General features: G+C 33.6%; 1 protein-coding gene across 1 annotated transcript in view; it reads right to left on the reverse strand.

Annotated features, from left to right (window-relative positions):
- The window catches only part of GALNT3 (polypeptide N-acetylgalactosaminyltransferase 3), a 514,825-nt gene extending 496,421 nt beyond the window's left edge, over nt 1–18,404 (reverse strand). The window contains exon 1 of the mRNA XM_044075606.1: nt 18,189–18,404. The gene's annotated coding sequence lies outside the window, so the exon portion shown is untranslated. The remainder of the gene's footprint in view (nt 1–18,188) is intronic.
- Between the last annotated feature and the right edge of the window lie 222 nt (nt 18,405–18,626).

Here is an 18,626-nt window from a genome sequence, read left to right on the forward strand (position 1 = left end):
ACTGTAAATGTAGTTGACTCTAAATATATCTCCAGACAAGTGACAAGTGGAGTACCTCACGTTTCAGTCCTGTGACCTCTCTTGTTTGGCTTCTACTTCTCTGAAGCACAGGCCAACACTAAGGGACTCTGGCTAACAAAGTTCGCAGATGACTGCAAACTGGGAGCCATTATTGAATCCCCAAATGATGTGGATACTCTACAAAAGGGTCTTACAGAAACAGATGCTTGGTGCCAGAGCCATGGGCTCAAGCTCAATGCCAAGAAATGTATAGTTATCCCCTTTGGGAAAAAACATGTACCCATGAATTACCACATAGGTGGCAGTACACTAAACACTGAAAGTGTGATAAGAGACTTAGGGACACAGGTGGACAGTGGTCTCACCTTCAATAACCACATCACCACAACAGCCAGGAAATCCTTCTATGTGGCACAAATCATCACTAAGGGCTTTTCATCCAGAAAAAAGGAGGTCATTGTCCCACTGTACTCATCCCTCATTAGACCCATTATAGAATACAAAGTCCGGTTTGGTATGTACCTCTCAAGACATCTGCAGCAACTGGAAAGAATGCAGAAATACCTCACTAAAAGAATCACAGGCCTAAAGCAGATGCCCTATGCTGACCACCTTAAAAAACTCCAGCTATACTCTGTCATATACCGTCTACTCTGAGGCGATCTCTGCTTAACATACAAGGCCATGTCAAACCCAAATCTGTTGAACATGCTACACTTAAAGAAATCCCAATCTCTCAGAGCCACACACTTCAGGGATCTAAACCTTGTCATCACAATAAACAAAACATGCTGGATTGATAGGTTCCTGACCCAGAGACTCTCCAGACTCTGGAAAAGACTGACCATACATGTCAAGCAGAGTGCCTCTTTGGCCATCTTCAAAAGGAACCTTGATGATTGGATGGAAGAAAGGAAATTCATCCTGGGGATCATGTCAGTTGCCCAGCTAGACAGGGGTCCAGGAAAGTAAATAGTGTGGGAAGAAATAGCCAGGGAATTTTTATGGCTAGGCTTGTATAGGCCCTAGGGCCGATAGCCTATTACCAACCTATGAACCTATAAGAATATTATATATATGGCCAAGTATAACCATTGTAAAGAATACTATGTAGGAATGACCAATAGGAAACTTAAAGAACATATAAGTAATCATATTTCAGATATAAATAGAAAGAATATTACCAATGCATTATATAAGCATATAGCTGAGACTGATGTGAGACATGTTTTTAAGTTTATGATTTTAAAGGCAATTTATGAACCTTACAAGGAGGGGACATGAAATTTTTAATTAAAAATGAAGAGCTCAGGTGGATCTTGAAGTTGAGGGCACATGTTAAGCCAGGACTGAATGTTGGCATCACTTGAAAACCTATACTAAAATCATTGCATCAAGTTATTTGATTGAATTAATTAAGAGGTTGTGCGACTGGTTATTTTGTTATATAATCTAGGTCATTTTGGCTGTTACTAACTTGCTTTTGAAATTAAAGTTTTTATAGATCTGCAGTGGTTCTGGTGGGTTTTTTTTTTGTTTGTTTTACTACTTCTAGTATGGGTTGTTTAGACTTTTATTTCCATTTTCTAGTAATTGCTTTTTCGACAGCTAACAGAATTAAATTCGGGATGGCATTACTATGTCTAGACAATTCTGATTTTGTATCACAAGCTCAAAAAATCATTTTCTTGGTTACACCATTTTGCTCACCCAGTATTTCTGGCAAAGTAGTCTGCAGGGAATTTTTAAGGTCTGCCGACTCATTACATTCTCAAAGTAATATGTTTACAATTAATTAATCATAATTCTTTTCAATACATTTTATTACCTACTTTATCAGTTGTTTAGCTTGTTTTCTACTTATATTGTTTTCCACATAGTCTAGATTACTCCTGAAAATGTGATGACAATGTGTCAGCAAACTCTTCTTATGAATCAAGTCACAAGTAAACAGAAAAAAAAAAATAACGAAATAATCAGGATCCATTTGTCAACAATAACTAGTACAGCATAAGCATTGTCTCATTAAATCCCATTAAGGCTTCCAGCATGATGCATCTACTATAGTTAAATAAGTAACTCAAATGAGGTATATTTCCCAGCACAACTGATTACATTTTTCTGAAGAATCTGTCAGGAATAAATCAGTACATGAGTAAGATTAAGGTACAGGAGCAATTCCCGACCTGCCTTCCCACCCCGACCCCCTAAATATCCTTGATTTTATATAGGAGGCAAATCTCACCCAACAGCCCTGGCAGTGCATATAAGGAGAGCCATTGTTCTTACTATCAGCAAGTAGAATATTTTGGTAAAAATCCACATTGCACAGCAAAATGTGGTGTGTATAGAATGATTCAGCACTCTTCTAAAACCAAGTCCATCACATCTGAAAACAGCTCTTAGCTCAAAGACAGCTAATTTGAATATCTGCTTTGAACAAATATGGTTCTAATAGCCAGGAGCGGCCTTAGGTCAACTGGTGCCCTATGCAAGGGGGCTCCACAGCACCCACCCACAAAACCAGGTGCCCCCATCCTGGCCTACTTACACCAAATAAATATTGGAAAAGCACCCCTGCTAGGGCAGCGCCCTAGGCAGTCACCTAGTTGGCCTATGCCTAAGGCCGGCTATGCTAATAGCCCATAGTATCTTTATCATGGTCCAGTATTAGCCAATAAAAAACTCACAGAGCTCTTGGAAAAGAAAAATTCCACAGTGGGATCAAGAAAGACTAGATTGATAACACAGACATTAGCACTAAGCTAACATTCCTTTATTGTTCTGTCACCCGGAATCTTCCATGGTAGTACCTACAACACAAAACAAAGGTAATACTACAGCTTACACAGAGCAAAACCAAAAAGTGCAAAACTGAATACCATTTGTTTTTACAAAGCAGAATACCATTGAGGAAAACTGTCAGATACACACTGCCAGACTAGTAAGGAAGACCTGAAAAAGTTATTGCAAACAGTCTCAGAGTAGGGTCACGGGACGGTGCTAGTAAGTCTTAGAACAAAATGAAGCATCTCAATTCATACTGCTCAAGTGTACCTCATTATGAGGAACGTACCTCATTTGGGGTCTTAAAAAAGTACATGTTCCTCGAAGTTCCTCAAAGTTCCACATTGAAAGAGTCTGTCACACATTCAGTGTTAGGAATTATTTAAGTGAAATCCATGGCAAATATAAATTAATCATATTAATTCATTAAAGGATCTTCTATACAAGTAAAACCAGCATATTTTAACCATCCTATGACCTTTCTAGTTGAAGTTGTTAGTAAGCCATTAGTATGTGTTCCACATTTTGCCCATTTGTTCCACATTATGAAGGCGAATGTTCCTCGTTTTGAAGATGGAAGGTTGAGAGCTATGCATCTCATGTTAGGAGATTCAGTCATTGCAAGGACAGTTCTACAGGCAGGAGGCATGCTTCATTCTAGCAGTCACAGCAGGGAGAGAGAACAGCTAGGAATTCAAGAGGGAAAATGCTGGTAATTGCAAGAATTGACCAGGGTAACTGAATCTGAGATTTATGTATTACATTAGGTATAAGAACATTGAATAGGATTAGTGAGTTAGAAATATGACAGCTATCAGACCATAAAGCCTTTACAAAATATCTGAAGTCTTTCCCAGTATTGAACAACATTTCTACATTCAATGAACATGTGAACCCAGTTGGCCTCTAGTAATTCATCACATTTCCAACATTTACTTTCACTGTTTTTGAGCATAAGATGTATTTTATGTGGAGTATAGAAACTCCTGTTCATACATTTCCATGTATACAATCTCCAATATAATGAAGAAGAGGTACCATACATAAATTTCTATAACAGTTTTTTGGGATTCATCAAATATTTGTTCTCCATTAATCTTTACATAGTAATTCCAAAAATCTGAGTCAGACTTTAGATTGTCTTCTCTTAGTATCTTATAGATAGGTGAGATACGTAATTTTTGATCAACTGTCTTTTCAAGACACTTAATAAAAAGTTGGATCAGTCTCTAGGCTGACTGATACTCTCATTTTGTTTTCTATAAACTGAAAATAGAAAAGCACAAAAATAGACTGGAGTCACTTGTGGATGCACAATAAATGATAACAGAAGAAAAGTAACAAACTACTTTATGTGACCGTGAACTGATAAAACATTTAGCGCTTTCATCCACATAAGTGGACTTCTTCAGAATGCCTTTTTACTGGCTGATAAAATTTTTTTAAATACTTTTTGGCGCCCAATCCCACCTCCAAGTCAAAGTAGATTAAAGCAACATTGTACCAAAAGGTAACTGCATACAATACAAATTTTAAAATCAACCACATGTAAACCTGTCATAGCAACATAAAGCAAAATACAAAAGACATAACTTAACAAGCCTGACAAGTCATAACAGACATCAAAGAAATATTTAATGTAGTGTCTATAGAGCATGTTGCTAACCTAAATAAATGTTAAAATCGAACTATAAAAATGGCTATAACCATAATAAAAATTTCATTAGGCATGGAATTAAGATCCTGGATGAAGTAAGAATCTAACAGTGAAAAATCTCATAACCATTCTTCAAAATATATATCCTGTTACTGATTAAAAAAATAATAATATGACCTATTATAAACAAATAACATCTCATATTGTGTTTTCATATAACATAAACTAATGTAATTCTAATAATTGTTCAATCCTGGTTTTCTACCAGCATCCGTGAAAATTTGCCATATTACTTCTTTTTTGCTTAATATGGCTTTATAATTTCCACCTGTAGGTTCCATTTTTACTTGGTCTATAATAGCAAATTTAAACACATACTTTTCACCATATTCAAATATGTGACTGCTTAAAGCATTATTCATATCATTCGTCTTAATACAATATAAATGGTCATAAATGCGTTTTCTAAAGATCCGTTCAGTTTTTCCAATGTAGAAAGCTGCACATGAAACACATTTGGCCAGATAAATAATATATTTTCTATTGCAATTACCCCGTTTAAATTTAATAACCGTCCTGTTAACATTATCTAAAGTAATATTATCCATTTGTAGTATAGCGTGGCATTGATTACATGAACCACATTTTTTTGTACTACCATAAGTGCTACCATCACGGTGTAGTAGAAAATGTTTGTTCTACTTTCTTTTTTATATTAGGGCCTGTTTTATATACAAATATCGGGAAGTCCCTACCTTGTTACTTACTTCGTCATCTGTAAGTAACAAATTCCAATTATTTCTAATAATTCTTTTAATAAATTCTACATATAGTGAGTATTCCAAAATGCAAGCTCTTCCAAATTTATTAGTTTCCACAGTAAGTTCTTTGTTATTAAACTCTCTTCCTAATAATGAGGGCAATTTTTTACCCCATTCTTTCACTACATATCTAGAGATGCTGTTAAGCATCAATTCTGGGTACCCCCTCATTTTAAACATATCTTGAATAAACTCAATCTCTCTGATGACATCATTGTACTCGGAGGTCATACGAGCTGCCCGAATACATTGACCTTTGTAAATACTTTTCATCATTTTACGCGGATGACAACTGGTAAATTCTAAATAGCTATTCGAGAATGTCTTTTTCCTATAAATGTTGGATTTAAAACCAGTTTTCGTCTTAGAAATATAAATATCCAAGTAGGCTATACCCTCATCATTAAAAGTAAATGTAAATTTCAAAAAAGTGCTGGAGTTGTTCAAATACTTGGTGAATGAGTCGAAACTTTGCTTGTCTCCTTTCCATAATATGAACATATCGTCCAAGTAACGTGAATAATAAATGACTTCCTTATAATGTTCACAAGTAAAAAAATGAGTAGTTTCCCATTCTAACATGACTAAGTTAGCATATATGGCAGTGCAAGCCGCCCCCATAGCTACTCTCCTTACTTGTTTAAAATTCTCCCCTTCAAAATGGATGTAATTATGGTCAAGAACAAGTGACATAAGTTCCATGGTAACTAAAATGTTATCCCATTCTAAACCTGAATATTTAGAAAGACTGTTACAAAAATATTCCAATCTAAGCTCTTTAAGTATGCTAGAAAATAAATCCATGACATTGATGGTAATAAATGTACAATCCTCAGACCATTTGTCATCAGTTCATTTTGCTAAAAATGACCAAGAATCTTTAACCAAATGTACGATATTTGCATATATCGGTTTTAACCATCTATCTATAAGAATACCAAGGGGGTAAATGTTAGATCGGTTACCTGGAACTATAGGATGAAAGGGGGAGCTGTTCTATATTTTTATGTATCTTAGGGATCCCTACGATACTAGCTAAAGTAGGATATTCTACCTTTAAAAAATCATACGTATCCTTGGTAATACGTTGGTCAAGCAATAGTTCCTCTATACACATATCTATACGCTTGTAACCTATTTTTATCTCATTAATAGATATGGTTTCATAATTACCAGAATCATATAAAATCTTGTATATTTCATTAACATAGTCGTAGGTATTGAATAATACTACCCCTCCCCCTTTATCAGGTTTCATCACTCTTATGTCATTGTTAATAGTCATTTCATCTAATATTTTTCTCTCATTTATATTTAAATTGTCTTGACACTTCATTTTTGTTAGCTGTCTATTAATATTGTATACTTCATTAATCACCGCTTTTTCAAAAAATCCAATACTGGAATATGTAGGAGGTATAAAACAACTCTTTTTCTTTATTTCTACTTTCTTATAGTCAGATGTATTATTGAAACACATAGCTAAATTTTATTTATGACTAAAAAGTTTTATTTCAATAATAGTATCTATCAAATTAAATAAAGGCCTAGGCACAATTTTCATACCTTTGGCTACTAATGTAAAATGTTTAAGTTCTAACTCCATATTAGTGTAATTGTAAATATTGAAATTATTGTAACACCTAACTATTGAATTAGATGTCTTAGCTACATCCTGAGGATCTTTTGGTGATAAGTGGTCTAGCATAGAACTATATGCCAAACCATTATGACTCTGTACTAATACCAATTCTGCCTCTGCTTTTTCCATTTCCAACCTTTTTGTTGTGTTGTGTTTACACCATATTGTGTCTCCCTGTAAAAATGTTTACCTTGCTGAGTATACGTTTCATGAAATCTATTGTGTCCATTATTATAATGGTGTTCTTGTCTATCGTACCTATCATTATACTTCTGAACTGGTGTATGTTCATTAGACATATGTTTCTTCCATATGAATGCTTTCTTGTTATTATATTGCATAGAATCTCTCTGCATTTTTTTTTCTTATTATTATATATATTATTAGCTTTTTTATCTGCGTAAATAAATTGTTTGTCATACAATTCTTTCCATTGAGGAAATAGTATATCATTAACTATTAAATTATTCAGTTTTTCTACTTCATCTAACAAATTACTTCATTTTTCATCATTTTTCATAATCAACATTCTCATAAATTCCATGCCAAAATTATCAAATAGTTTGTTAAAATCCTGTATATTCTTATCATCCATAACTATACCCATAGGGACTTTAAAAAAACGTAGTCCCATGGGTACAATTTTCAAATCAATACATCTATTCAAATATGCATTGTCTATTTTTAAACCTTTGATAACTGTTAAGTTTTTACCCAAAGTGTAAATAAAGTCCTTCAAAGACCTTTTTAAGGGCATGCAATTGTCATTAGGTTGAACTGTAGGTAAATGTTCATGACCAAAGTCAAAATCCTTAGCTATAAAACAGTCAAGTTGATCTACACCATGTCTGATACTTGTAGATACAGCCCCCTTACATTTGGGGCTAGAACTATTTGGTACAGTACCTTTAGGCATGTTAATTGCCTTGTGTGTAACAGCAGAATACGTTCTAACTTCCATGGGCCGCTTAGGTCTAGTGCCAGTTCATATGTTGTCATCGTTGGTCTTAAAAAGGGAAAAATCAAAAGTATAGTCTTTGTCAGTGATGTGACTCATGTTTAAATGCTCATCTCTGCTAGTAGGCTCCACTGTACCTCTCTCATTCACTTGTTTCTGATCATTCCTTTGACCATTCGGTATATCAGTCACTATACTACTAGTGTCTGCACCGCAAATAGGTGCTGACCCAAGTCTAGAAATGTGACCATTGTCAGCTCGAATAATAATTTCCTTCAGTCTAGTTATTTCGTCCTTCAATAAACTGACTTCCGATTGTAGTCTCAGCATATCGTCACGATCATTGCCAACATTCGGTAAATCATTAGTACATCTGAAGAAGAAGTCCACTTATGTGGATGAAAGCGCTAAATGTTTTATCAGTTCACGGTCAAATAAAGTAGTTTGTTACTTTTCTTCGGTTATCTGTGCATCCACAAGTGACTCCAGCCTATTTTTGTGCTTTTTGATTTTCTGTTGTCGTTTCGGCTGGTGTTTTTTCAGTTCTACAGTTGATATGGATGTAACTAATGATTTACCGAATGTTGGCAATGATCGTGACGATATGCTGAGACTACAATCAGAAGTCAGTTTATTGAAGGATGAAATAACTAGACTGAAGGAAATTATTATTCGAGCTGACAATGGTCACATTTCTAGACTTGTGTCAGCACCAGTTTGGGGTGCAGACACTAGTAGTATAGTGACTGATATACCGAATGGTCAAAGGAATGATCAGAACCAAGTGAATGAGAGAGGTACAGTGGAGCCTAATAGTAGAGATGAGCATTTAAACATGAGTCACATCACTGACAAAGACTATACTTTTGATTTTTCTCTTTTTAAGACCAACAATGACAACATACGAACTGGCACTAGACCTAAGTGGCCCATGGAAGTTAGAACGTATTCTGCTGTTACACACAAGGCAATTAGCATGCCTAAAGGTACTGTACCAAATAGTTCTAGCCCCAAATGTAAGGGGGCTGTATCTACAAGTATCGGACATGGTGTAGATCAACTTGACGTTTTCTAGCTAAGGATTTTGACTTTGGTCATGAACATTTACCTACAGTTCGACCTAATGACAATTGCATGTCCTTAAAAGGGACATTGAAGGACTTTATTTACACTTTGAGTAGAAACTTAACAGCTATCAAAGGTTTAAAAATAGACAATGCATATTTGAATAGATGTATTGATTTGAAAATTGTACCCATGGGACTACATTTTTTTTAAAGTCCCTATGGGTATAGTTATGGATGATAAGAATATACAGGATTTTAACAAACTATTTGATAATTTTGACATGGAATTTATGAGAATGTTGATTATGAAAAATGATGAAAAACTAAGTAAGTTGTTAGATGAAGTAGAAAATTGAATAATTTAATAGTTAATGATATACTATTTCCTCAATGGAAAGAATTGTATGACAAACAATTTATTTATGCAGATAAAAAAGCTAATAATATATATAAGAAGACCAACAAAATGTAGAGAGATTCTATGCAATATAATAACAAGAAAGCATACATATGGAAGAAACATATGTCTAATGAACATACACCAGTTCACAAGTATAATGATAGACAAGAACACCATTATAAATAGAACAGCCCCCCTTTCGTCCTATAGTTTCAGGTAAACAATCCAAGATTTAGCCCCTTGGTGTTCTTATAGATAGATGGTTAAAACCAATATATGCAAATATCATACATTTGGTTAAAGATTCTTGGTCATTTTTAGAAAAATTAACTGATGACAAATGGTCTGAGGATTGTACATTTATTATCATCGACATCATGGATTTATTTTCTAGCATACCAAAAGAGCTTGGATTGGAATATTTTTGTAACAGTCTTTCTAAATATTCAGGTTTAGAATGGGATAAAATTTTAGTTATCATGGAACTTATGTCACTTGTTCTTGACCATAATTACATCCATTTTGAAGGGGAGAATTTTAAACAAGTAAGGGACGTAGCTATGGGGGTGGCTTGCGCTCCCATATACACTTAGTCATGTTAGAATGGGAAACTACTCATTTTTTTACTTGTGAACATTATAAGGAAGTCATTTATTATTCACGTTACTTGGACGATATGTTCATATTATGGAAAGGAGATAAGCAAAGTTTCGACTCATTCTCAAGTATTTGAACAACTCCAGCACTTTTTTGAAATTTACATTTACTTTTAATGATGAGGGTATAGCCTACTTGGATATTTATATTTCTAAGACGAAAACTGGTTTTAAATCCAACATTTATAGGAAAAAGACATTATCGAATAGCTATATAGAATTTACCAGTTGTCATCCGCGTAAAATGATGAAAAGTATTTACAAAGGTCAATGTATTTGGGCGGCTCGTATGACCTCCGAGTACAATGATGTCATCAGAGAGATTGAGTTTATTCAAGATATGTTTAAAATGAAGGGGTACCCAGAACTGATGCTTAACAACATCTCTAGATATGTAGTGAAAGAATGGGGTAAAAAATTCCCCCAAATTATTAGGAAGAGAGTTCAATAACAAAGAACTTACTGTGGAAACTAATACATTCGGAAGAGCTTGCATTTTGGAATACTCACCATATGTAGAATTTATTAAAAGAATTATTAGAAATAATTGGAATTAGTTACTTACAGATGACAAAGTAAGTAACATGGTAGGGACTTCCCTGATATTTGTATATAAAACAGGCCCTAATATAAAAAAAGAAAGTAGAACAAACATTTTCTACTACCCGTGATGGTAGCACTTATGGTAGTACAAAAAAATGTGGTTCATGTAATCAATGCCACGCTATACTACAAATGGATAATATTACTTTAGATAATGTTAACAGGATGGTTATTAAATTTAAACGGGGTAATTGCAATACAAAATATATCTATCTGGCCAAATGTGTTTCATGTGCAGCTTTCTACATTGGAAAAACTGAACGGTTCTTTAGAAAACGCATTTATGACCATTTATATTGTATTAAGATGAATGATATGAATAATACTTTAAGCAGACACATATTTGAGTATGGTGAAACACATGTGTTTAAATTTGCTATTATAGACCAAGTAAAAATGGAACCTACAGGTGGAAATTATAAAGCCATATTAAGCAAAAAAGAAGTAATATGGCAAATTTTCACGGATGCTGGTAGAAAACCAGGATTGAAAGATTATTTTACTATTAAACCTATATTAAAATTACGTTAGTTTACGTTATATGAAAACACAATATGAGATGTTATTTGTTTATAATAGGTCATATTATTATTTTTTTAATCAGTAACAGGATATATATTTTGAAGAATGGTTATGAGATTTTTCACTGTTAGATTCTTACTTCATCCAGGATCTTAATTCCATGCCCAATGAACTTTTTATTATGGTTATAGCCATTTTTATAGTTCGATTTTAGCATTTATTTAGGTTAGGAACATGCTCTATAGACACTGCATTAAATATTTCTTTGATGTCTATGTTAGGACTTGTCAGGCTTGTTAAGTTATGTCTTTTGTATTTTGCTTTATGTTGCTATGACAGGTTTACATGTGGTTGATTTAAAAATGTGTATTGTATGTATTGTTACCTTTTGGTACAATGTTGCTTTAAGCTACTTTGACTTGGAGGCGGGATTGGCACCAAAAAGTATTTAAAAAAAGTTTTATCAGTCAGTAAAAAGGCATTCTGAAGAAGTCCACTTATGTGGATGAAAGCACTAAATGTTTTATCAGTTCACGGTCGAATAAAGTAGTTTGTTACTTTTCTTCGGTTATCATTTATTGTGCATCCACAAGTGACTCCAGCCTATTTTTGTGCTTTTCTATTTTCTGTTGTCGTTTCGGCTGGTGTTTTTTCTTTTCTATAAACTGCCGTATTGACTATTATCAAAATTACACAGAAGAGAGTTTAGTGGTTTAATACTCTTATTTTCAATATACTGATGCCAGAATATCAACTTATTTTCCCTTAAGTTTTGCATCACATTGATGTTGAAAGAATCTAGGCAATCAGGGGAGTATGCTATAGGGAATATAAGAAATAGGAATTGTTTAATGCTGTAATTATAATCAATTATATTTTTAAAGTTATTAAATATTTGATTAATGCCATAAGAAAAATGATCAAACTTCTTATTAAATAAAAAAATTCATGTAAAAGCCAATGATCTCTACTTATTCCTTATTGTTCCTTAAATTGATTTTCTATAGTTCTGACATCAGTTATATGAATCTCATGTATTATTTTCCAGCCAGATATATAGGTAGGTGTGATCCAATGTAATATTACATTAATTGTAACTGATTGTAACTGATTTGGAATAAAGATCTAAGCTAGAGAATGCTATCCCATTACTGTTCCAAGCTATAATGTGCCATTTATATGCAATCCTAGGTTTTAAGGGGAACCATAAAAATTTAAGTAGCATGGAATCTATTTTTTAAACATGTTTTTGGGAGGTGGTAGTATCAATGACTGTATATAAAACAAAATGTTAGGTAAAATTATCATTTTAATTAAAGACAGCCGATCCTCCATTGTGAAGAACATTTTATTCCATCGTTTGATTAGTTCACTAATGGTGGTTATTAAATTACTGTAGTTTAGTTTAACAGACTCTTTCCATGTACTCTTTATACTGACACCCAAATATTCTAATACATCATTCTCCCAATTAAACAGGCCATTCTCTCTTAGTTTTTTGTTGATCTTTTTGTTAATTGGTAATGTTTTGGATTTATTATGATTAAAATTAAGCCCTGACATTCTTTCAAACTTTTTTAAAGTATTTATAACATCATGCAAAGAACCATCAATATCACCCAACATTAACAACATGTTTGTTTTTTTTTATCATCAGCAAATAATTGTATCATAGGAGAATAGTCCTTATTAACTTGAAAGCCTTTTATATTTTGTTTGTTTCTGATATATGTAGCAAAAGGTTCCATTGAAAGTGCAAACAATAATGATGACAAAAGACAACCTTGTCTAGTTCCCTTGAGGATTTCTTGTGGTGAGGATAGTCATGATCTGATTTTCACATAAGCTTGTGCCCCACTATAAATTTTCATTAATACGTTGACAAAATCTGAGGAGAATTCAAAACCAATCAGAATTCTTTGTAGATAAGACCAACTAATAGAATCAAAAGCCTTTTCTATGTCTAGGCTGATAATAGTTGGTTGTTTTTTTAATTTGCATACTATGTCTATTAATGATAGTAATTTAATAATGTTATCTTGCACTTTTCTATGAAGAATGAACCCTGTCTGATGATTATGTTTTAGATTCGGTAATAGCTTCTTTATTCTATTAGCTAATATTGTCATTAAAATTGTATAATCAGTGTTTAGTAATGAAATAGGCTTATATAAATCACAAGATTTGGGGTCCTTGCCTTGTTTTAAAATGGGGGAGATAATTGAATATTTCCACGATGGGGGTGTTATACATTTTTGCTTAACCATAGTAAAGGCACTCATCATTTTCTTTATTATATATTCAGGCAAAATCTTATATAGTTCAGAAATTATTCCATCCACTCCTGAAGCTTTATTATCTTTTACATTTTTTTATTTGCTCTTTCACTTCTGTTAGTGTTATTTGTTTATTTAATATGTTATTACTTTGAAGTGGAAAAGTAAACAAGTTTTGATGTTTAAAGAATTTATTAATTTAGCAAAAGTTGTTTGTAAAAAAGAACTGCAAAACATTTGTTATAGAACTCATAACATTACTCATAAAAAATAGAGGGACAAAAATTGGAAAATCTTTTGAACAAATACTGATAATGTCTCATGGATAAAATGATTGTTTATCATGGATAAATGTAAATATTGTAAATAGTCTTGTTACTGTTTTATTGTATTTGTTATATGTACATTTGCATATATTTATATTGAAAACAAAATGAAAATGTTTTTGGAAAAAGAAAAAGAGGTAAAATGCTGTTCTATACTCTACTAAATGGCTTCAGTCTTGAGGGGTGGGCCCTGAATCTTAAGAGATGCATTAAAGCATTTAAATCACAAGAATTTAAGCTAATAATGAAGGAAAGCATAGAAAAACACCAAGGAATTCCTAGTTTTACCTCTCCCAACATTCATATAATTAGTGACATAAACTTCAACAGGGGGAAAAAGAAACGTGATAAAATCTGCTGAGAAACTAGGAAAGTAACAAAGGCAATGGAATGGTGCACAAAACAGTCAAATCCAAAGAAATGTGAGTGGCACTGAGCAGCAATGATCACAGTCTAGAAAAAATGTTGAACTAGTGTTTTTTTACACAAGACAGTAATTACACATTACTGCAACAAGAGCCATGGTACACATGGAAATGTGGCTAAGATGTAAACAAACCTGCCAACACAGGTACACAGTTTAGAGGAAAATCAAGGGAGATACACATAAAGTAATAGAAGACACAGACCATCATATAAGGGTAGGCATCACAAACACAAAAACAAGGAAGACAGAAGACAATGTGGTTTACCCTGAAAACTGGGAAAAGCTGCTAGATTCACACAGTAAATAGATAAAGATGCCTGTCTCGTGAGTTAAAAATATAAAAGAACAATGCGCATTTTTATCTTAGGATAGCAGTTAAGGATGAGACATGATATATTGTTGACAGTAATCTTTATTATATCACCTGCTGATTGCTATACCTTGGGTACAACCACACGCATGTGCAAAATCATTGTTGATACCTACAAAGGGCATTTTCAAATAAACTAAATGAAAACCTGCTTCAGTTAGAGGAGTCTTAGATCTAGTGTTCTCAAATGAAGAAGAAGAAGAAGAAGAAGAAAGGATCTCTTTCTAATTACTGTAACCAGGGTAAACGGTTGACTGTTCTCTACTGGTTGCTGATGCCAGCACACTAGGTTATTTAGTGCTCTACATTCACTACCTGTGTATAAGTCACAGTTATTACCATTATAGTAATATTATATGCTAAAGGACAATATTTATGGTGTGTTTTACTGAAAAATCTAGGTACACCTGCTGCAATGTTTTTTTGTAATCTGTGTTGTTTAAATGTACCTTCATATTGTCCTGATCCAAAGTGTTAATTAATAGAAATTTTGGATAATGCTTAGATGCAAGTGCTTCACACTATACACAGTAATTGAATGTTTATTTATTTATTTATTTATTTATTTATTTATTTATTTATTGTTATTCCTCACTTTGCTTTTCTTGGTTGCATGGTTTGAGTTGAGTGCAGGGTAATACTTAGCTGCTAAAATTGTGCCTCCTATTCTTTCTTTTAAGCAGCAATGTTCAGTTGTATCTTGTTTCTAGCAGTTAACAACTAGTCACCTGTTTGTAACACAGCTTCTAACTTACTCTACTGTTAGACTTTTTTGAAAGCATCAAAATTACATTTGTATGGGACAGGCCTTTCTTGCAGGTTATTATATAACCTCTGCTTCACTTTTCTTGCAAATACTAGGGCTATTATAAACTTGTGTTTATAATTACTTTTATTCTATTTGAATATCTGAAAGTTCCTGGTTTTGCTGCTATTGCACCCTTCACTGCTTGCTTGCTTGACTCCTTAACTGCAGATTTCCTTGTAGCTGTACATCTTATATGTATAGTATAAGTTCTACATAGAGTTGCATATCCAAAGTATAAACTCTTCCCTGTATTTATTTGCACCATGATCAAGTGTCTTTTAAATATATACCGCACTTACCTACATCTTCACAATAAGGATGGCCTCTTTTTGATTTGGGTATGCTCAAACTGTTTGACCCCTGCTGACATGAGAAGTGCTTCCTCCTTCACTGCCCTCCAACCCTCATCAGAATAAATGAGACAATTGAGAGAAAGTAGGAAAGTAGAATGGCCATGAGGCAATGTCCTGGAGAGAAGCCAAAAAAGTATACCGATGTCTAGCAATGATACAGTTCAGGAAAACAACACACCTGTTTTCCTATATATTAGAAAACAACGCATCTGTTGCCTGTATATTTCACTGTGTTGCTGTTTTACATAGCCAAAAGGCAATGGCTTAATGAACCTGCTTACTGTATTTTTTGCTTTATAAATAAGTCTTCTAGAAATAAACAATGTATCAGGGTTACTGCAACACTTTACGTTTTGAAATGATGGTTATGTTTCATGTGAGTCGGTGCAGTCAGAAAATAGTATTAAGCAAAATTTAGATGCCAAAAATAAGACTTTGTTCATTAATGAACATAAAATGTCAAAATATCTTAATGTTGTACATGAATTTTACAAAAGGAGGAGTTAAATTTGTGACAGAAACAAATTAATTTAAAACTAATATTACTAAGTTATTGGCCTCTACCTAATATAGTGTCTGCTTGTTTTCTAACTGGTGGCATTTTCACCCATGTCTATTTTTACTACTTACTTTAAAATATCCAAAACAAAAGCAGTATGTTATTTTCATTAAAATGATTCTTTTTGGTTTAGGGGTATTAATTAATAGCCACAGTGTGATTGTTTAATTTATGAAGGTTTGTATTGGTGAGACAAAGAGAAAACTTAAGATTAGGTGGCAGGAACTTATGAGATATGTTAAGAACAATTCTGCTGCCACACATTTTTTCTGAAAACAAAACATGGTGGCAGCTCTTTCATTCTAAGAAATTCAATTTTAGAAAAAGTTAATTGAAATGCAAGGTGAGGTAGTACCTTGAAATAGTTACTGTGCTATAAGAGGAGTCTATATATTTTGAACTTCTGACTCCCACTGGTCTCAATCAAGAATGGGATTGGATGGCTTTTAGTTACTTACCTAGCTGTATTGGTTTTACTTTTGGTCTTATTTAAGATGTTCTGCTGTGTGCCATTTTCTTTGATCTTCCAAGGAAGGCATTCAGCTTAGGCATCAAATGAAATAAATTACACTGTAGATGTCTTGTTTTTATTTTATAACTGAGTTTTGGTGACAACTAGAAACCTCAGGAAGAAAACTAGAGCTCTCCTTGATTCACACAACACACCAAAAGACATGAAGACAGAGGATTATTAGAGTATAGCTAATCATACATTTTGTATACATCTGCACACATGTATAGACTCAAATACATGTGTGTGTGTGTGTGTGTGTGTGTGTGTGTGTGTGTGTGTGTGTGTGTGTGTGTGTGTATGATCTTCTGTTCTGAAGTATAATGAGAAACTGTTCCTCTTTCTGAGCCTGTACTACAATTTTTAATGTTTGGAAGCTGAGAGGTATGCCTTATTTTTATACAATTCTAAGTTTAACAAAAAGTAACTGTAAACTTACATGGGTGTAGGAAATCAACCATATAGCAGCATCCCAAGCTGTTTGAAAATAATGGAATTGCTGCTATGATATAAAATGACTTCAATGCTACTGTACTGTAAGCTTACAAACATAATTTTCATCCTTAAACAGTTACAGTTAATAGAACAGCCATCTCACTAAATAAACGTCTTAGTTACTACTTTCACAAAACATAATGAAATAAAGGGAATTGAGCAATGTTCTTGGATGACTTGCCTTTTGATAGGAATGCAGGTTTAAGGTCTCTCTGTAATACTGAAAACAATATTGCTGCAGCATGTTAAAAAATAAATAAATAACACAAGGCAATATTGGCAAGTCCCAAGAAAAATGTCATAAGTGTAACAGTCAGGTGCAGGAACTACCTGATGTAATGTACTTCAGCTATTCCCTGTTTCTACATACATGCCAGATTTTGCTTTAAAAGATTAGTCTGCATCTTTTGAAGTGCACTTTTCTATGGCCAAATTGCACATTTTTTAAAGAAACTGTATAGCATGCATTACATTTATAAAGATGTTCTTCCACAGAAAATGTTATATCCTATCCCCTCCTCTTTTTTTCTGAAAATAAACAATGCTTTGAAGCAAAAAATAAATAATTAAATAAATAATTCAAGTATAAGATCAAAAGCAAGCTCTTCCACATAAAATATATTAATCCCCCCCCCCACACACACACACACACACACCTTGACTGTTTTCCTTTGTCTAGAATTAATGAATAAGCATATTAAGATCCCCTCTGATTATTAAAATGCACTAAAGCCAGAACACCTTCAAGACAGACCATCAGTCCCATTAATTCACATGAAAAATGTCTTACACTATATCAAGATATGTGACTTTACAAATATGAATATAATCTGAAACAATATGAGAAGCAGAACAAGAGCACAACATCCCATCCTAGGAAATGAGCAGGTTATCACTTTTTCAGACTGTGACTGTATAGCAACTGATACCTCAAAGTTCATCTGTTAACGATCGGAGTAGCTCCAGTCATTCATAGCTGTTTCTAAAAGATCGTGGCTTCTCCAAACTGGATGGCAGACGTTACTACCTGCAGCTTGACTAGGCAAAACGTGGAATGCTCAGTCAGGTTCCGTGTTGCTGGACTTGTTAGGGAAGGGCAGTGATGCGGTACAGTACACCTCGTGCAAGAAAACTGGAATGGTGAATCAAAGTTAAGCGCCTGCGTGGCTTTCTACAACTTTGTAAACACACACACACGCACACACACACACACACACGCCTAGAACTAGGTGTAGCACTAGTTCTACAGGTATGACAACTGAATGACGTCTTAAGCACCTAGCCCAGTTAGTCAATGTGCATACAACACTCAAAATCAGGAAATCCGCATTCCTCAAGACCCATGCTTTTAAAAGCAATGACGAGTC

The sequence above is a fragment of the Protopterus annectens genome, chromosome 6.part1 (assembly GCF_019279795.1).
Source record: "Protopterus annectens isolate FY-2018-M chromosome 6.part1, PAN1.0, whole genome shotgun sequence".
Lineage (NCBI taxonomy): Eukaryota > Metazoa > Chordata > Ceratodontiformes > Protopteridae > Protopterus > Protopterus annectens.